Consider the following 5000-nt stretch of genomic DNA (forward strand, 5'->3'; position numbering starts at 1 on the left):
AATAATGCCATCTTTTATGAGAGAGAGAGAGAGAGAGAGAGAGAGAGAGAGAGAGAGAGAGAGAGAGAGAGAGAGAGAGAATTTTCTTTCATTATCATAATTGTTGTAATTCTTCTCATTCTTATCATAATCATCGTCATCATCAGTACAGCGCTGTTATTTGTACCTCTCTCTCTCTCTCTCTCTCTCTCTCTCTCTCTCTCTCTCTCTCTCTCTCTCTCTCTCTCTCTCTCTCTCTCTCTCTCTCTCTCCCCAAACAAATTATCTACCCATTTATTTATTTATTTATTTATTTATTGTATAATGTAACGATGTATTGCATTGCAGTGTGTGTATTCTCCCCAGTGTTCCCCTGCTCAGTAAGCTCCCCACTCTGACATAATCCTCTCAGGTAGTCTCCCCAACAACACAAACAAACACTTCCCTTAACAAACTCCCCACACTACCCTCCCCTTCCTCTGCCTCAATTAACCTCCCCAAAAGTATATGACACCCATAATTAAACTCCCCAATTATACTAAAGCCGAACACAGTCTCCCCATCTCCCCACTAGTCTGATCTCCCCATCTCCCCACGTCCGTCTCTTGTCAAACTAGTCTCCCCGTCCCCTCCCAAGGCTAACCTTGTCTCCCCATGTCCTCCCCATCCTGTCACCACTACACTACCCTCCCCACTGCAACATAAACCCTGATAACTAACCTCCCCTTACAATCTCACTCACAATCTCCCCAAAATTAGTCTCCCCATCTTCCCTGACTAGCCTCCCAATTTATCTCCCTTTCCAGACGTCACTCAGCATTCATCTCCCCATTCCCCTCTCTCCCCTAACCTCTCCACTTCCCCATACCCACAAATTAATCTCCCCATCTCCTCCCCGTCCCACGCCTTCAACTAAGCACACATTTTTCCATCAGTTTCCTTCCTCCAACCTCCCCAGTCTAATCTCCCCATCTCCTCCCATCTCTCCCCATCTCCATCATGAACTAACCTCCCAGCCTCACCACTCGCCTCCCCATCACCCCTTCTTTCCCCAGCCTCCCCATCTCATCCCCCACTAATCTCCCCATCTCCCCCAGGGCAAGGCTGCGGGTGCTCTCCCCCAGGGCAGTGTTTGATGGCGCCCCTGGGATTATGAGTGAGGCAGTGACATCCCCCCTGCCCCCCGCCCGCTCCCTCTCCCCCAAGACCCTTGAGGCCAGGTCGTTCGGTAAGTGAGGCACTGGGGTGATGGGGTGAATGGGCGTGCGAATGGGTGTTTTGGGGTGTTTGTGGTGCTGGTGATGGGGCTGTTTGGCTGGTGATGGGGTGACACTGGGGAGACACGAGAGAGAGAGAGAGAGAGAGAGAGAGAGAGAGAGAGAGAGAGAGAGAGAGAGAGAGAGAGAGAGAGAGAGAGAGAGAGAGCAAATGGAGTGACAATCAGACACACGGACATAGACAGGAAATGGCGTCTCTCTCTCTCTCTCTCTCTCTCTCTCTCTCTCTCTCTCTCTCTCTCTCTCTCTCTGTAGTGTGAGCCGCTACATCAGCAGGAGAGAGTGGCAACATGGCGTGCAAAGGGTAACACAACAACAAGCACCACAAGATGGCCAACACACACAAGACACGCACACAACACACACAAAGCCACTCTGTCAAAACAAACAAATCATTCAAAACTTTTACCGCTGAAAAAAACAAATAAATACATAAATAAATCCCTGAAATGTGCAGCAGGGGTAGCAAAATGGCGGAGGAGCAAGCCAGTGTGGCAAACCAATATGGCGTCTGCCTTTCAGCAAACGTACAAAAATTCAGTATTCACCATTACAACCAAATGAAAGAGCCAAGAAGCGAGCCAAACAAGTAAACACCCCTACAAACATGGAGCCTCCCAACAAACACCCAACAAACACCCAACAAACACCCTCAAATAAGCCAAAGGATTACCAACATGGCGGACAAGTGGCGTCAGTACTCGCCCCTGCTTCTCATCATCGACTTGGAATCTATGCCACTGACAAACCGTCGACTATTTTCAAAGTCTTCTTGAGCGTCCACTCTCAATATGTGAGGCTCCCTGGAGGTGAGCCTGGCCAGAACACCCTCACCTCAGAGAGAGAGAGAGAGAGAGAGAGAGAGAGAGAGAGAGAGAGAGAGAGAGAGAGAGAGAGAGAGAGAGAGAGTTGGGGTTCGTGAGTGTGAGTGAGAGGGGAGGGAACTTGTGGGTCTGGTGAGCGCTGGCAACTCCCTGGGTGAGGATGGACTGGTGGTGGTGGTGGTGGTGGTGGTGGTAGTAGCGGTTGGAAGGCGAGCGTGCGAGCAGGCGCGGTGTTGTGTGTTCCTCAGTGCAGGTATGTGCAGGTGTGTAGGACAGGTGTGTGGTGTGGGGAAGGGAAGGGTTGTGTTAGGTTAGTTGTGTGTGTGTGTGTGTGTGTGTGTGTGTGTGTGTGTGTATGTGTGTGTGTTGTCCCCTCTAACTCTCAATATATGACTAGTACTTCTACCTCCTCCTCCCTGTCCTCCTCCTCCTCCTCCTCCTCCTTCTCCTTCTAAGTATTATTTCTTTAATAGAATTGTAAATGTCTGGAACTCTCTCCCAGCACATATTGTCGATAGTAACACAATAGAAACTTTTAAACAAAGGTTGGACAATCACCTCGCAGCAACCCCTCATATAACGTACTTTGCGCCTACATAAAATGTTTTTTTTTTTAGTTAGTTAGTGTAGTGAATAGTATAATTTCTCTTTCATCCTTTCCTATCACATCTTAGCCTTTCCTCCTCCCTATACTCTCCTGTTTTTCCTTCCTTGATCTCTAGTGTCCTCCATCCTCTAACTCTTAGAATCTGTAGTGGTAGTGGTAGAATAGACACACAGACAGCCTCGTTAGGCCCAGTAGGGCTGTTGCTGTCTGTTCTTTCCTTTGTATTCCTTTGTATTCCTCCTCCTCCTCCTCCTCCTCCTCCTCCTCCTCCTCCTCCTCCTCCTCCTCTCAGCGAACAATGAAAAAGATGTTGTTGTTGTTGTTGTTGTTGTTGTTGTTGTTGTTGTTGTTGTTGTTGTTCCCCGCGCCAGGCCCACTGTGCTGGCTCACCTCTAGTTTTCCTGCACACACACACACACACACACACACACACACACACACACACACACACACACACACACTATTATTAGTTATTATTATTATTATTATTATTATTATTATTATTATTATTATTATTATTATTATTATTTTTATTATTTAATCATTACTATTATTTAGTAGCAGTTGTAGAGAGAGAGAGAGAGAGAGAGAGAGAGAGAGAGAGAGAGAGAGAGAGAGGGGGGGGGGGGCGGGAGGGAATCTTGATCTTGGTCTTGGTGAGCGAGAGAGGGAGAGGGAAAGAGAGAGGGAGCGTTTAGAGAAAAAAAAAAATCAATATATATTTTTTTATTTTAGATTTTTATTTGTTTATTTTATTTTTTTGTTTATTTGTTGAATTGTTTTGCATAATTAGAAAGAAATGCTTTTGTTGTTGTTGTTGTTGTTGTTATTGTTATTATTATTATTATTATTATTATTATCATTATTGTTTTTGTTGTTGTTGTTGTTGTTGTTATCATTTTTATTATTAAAATGTAAAGAAATTTTTCTTCTTGTTCTTATTGTTTATTTTGTTGTTGTTGTGTTTATATTTAGTTTGTTTATCTGTTTATTTATTTATTTAATTATTGAGTTATTTGTTTGTGTATTTATTAATTGTTGTGATTCATCTCTTTGTTTATTTACGCACGTGGCAGAATAATGCTGCCTCGTTATTGGCTGCTGGTTGGCCAATCACGGCTCAGGAACCTTTCATTCAGCCAACGTTCTTTTAAGATTAACAACGACAATAATAATAATAATAATGATAATAATAATAATAATAATAATAATAATAATAATAATAATAATAATTTGAGTTGTATTAATTATATACTGATAAAAATGTGAAGAGTATTTTGTTTTAGTGTTTTACGGTTTAGCAGTGCTTGGGATGTCTGGATGTTTGGTAGAAATTGTTTGTTTTTCCTCCGTGTCTCCGTTTGTGTTTTACCTCCGTGTTTGCTATTGGGTGTGTAGGTGCGTCTGTGTTTCCTCCATGTTTCCTCCGTGTGTGACTATTGTGCCTCACTTGCTAGATAGTTAAAATGGTCGTTTGGAAGATAGTCTCAGTTGACATGCAGCGTGCACCGAAGGTTCTTGTGTGCACGTGGTGAGACAAGACCTGACGAGTGCACGAGTCAGTGGTGTGCACGTGGCTCACTACATCAGCGTACACACACACACACACACACACACACACACACACACACACACACACACACACAGTCGCCGAGTAGTGAGTGAAGGCAGGCGTGGTGTGAGCATACCTGAAGGAGATACAAACAAGTGGTTGTACTACAGCTTTTAATGAGGGAATCAGCCATGTGTGGTACAGAGAATACAGTGTTTGTGGTGAAGCTCCTCGCCACACTTGCACGTGGCGGGCGTTCCCCTTCCCTGGGGAATGCACGGCTCTCACCACCACCACCACCACCACCGCCACACTCACACCCGTGCATCCACTTACGAGAACGTGACAAACCTGCCACCACTTGTAGTAAACTTGTAACTCAACACAGAAATGAAGAAAGCATCAACCTGACCAAGTTGAGGTGAAGACTGCATGCAGCAGCAGCAGCAGCAGCAGCAGCAGCAGCAGCAGCCTTCACCCTCAGCTTGTGGTTGTAACTCAGCTTAGTTGTAACTTAACTTAGCCTAAAGACAAACAGCAGGTGCAACAAACATTAAGAATCACCGTGAGGTGAACCAAATCACTTGAATCCTCCGCTTGTACTAACTTAATTCTCAGCTTCAACTTTGCCACAAGACATACTGCAGGTGGGAAGTGACCCCAAGAACCGCCTCACACTTCAGAACAGAACACTACTCAGCCTTATCTTGCACTAACTCAGCCGTCACTTACACTTGGCCTAAACACACGCACCGCACGCA

At 45.0% G+C, this 5000-nt stretch overlaps 1 protein-coding gene and 1 long non-coding RNA gene across 2 annotated transcripts in view; one reads left to right on the forward strand and one right to left on the reverse strand.

The window, feature by feature from the left end:
• Positions 1 to 5000, forward strand: part of LOC135096657 (uncharacterized) — a 56580-nt gene that overhangs the window by 5235 nt on the left and 46345 nt on the right. The window contains exon 2 of the mRNA XM_063998361.1: positions 1077 to 1207. The gene's annotated coding sequence lies outside the window, so the exon portion shown is untranslated. The remainder of the gene's footprint in view (positions 1 to 1076; positions 1208 to 5000) is intronic.
• LOC135096668 (uncharacterized) overlaps positions 4399 to 5000 on the reverse strand; it is an 8402-nt gene continuing 7800 nt past the window's right edge. The window contains exon 3 of the long non-coding RNA XR_010264898.1: positions 4399 to 5000. This exon is cut by the window's right edge and continues 2014 nt beyond it. This is a non-coding gene — a long non-coding RNA (uncharacterized LOC135096668).

The sequence above is a fragment of the Scylla paramamosain genome, unplaced genomic scaffold (genome assembly GCF_035594125.1).
Source record: "Scylla paramamosain isolate STU-SP2022 unplaced genomic scaffold, ASM3559412v1 Contig5, whole genome shotgun sequence".
Taxonomy (NCBI): Eukaryota; Metazoa; Arthropoda; class Malacostraca; order Decapoda; family Portunidae; genus Scylla; species Scylla paramamosain.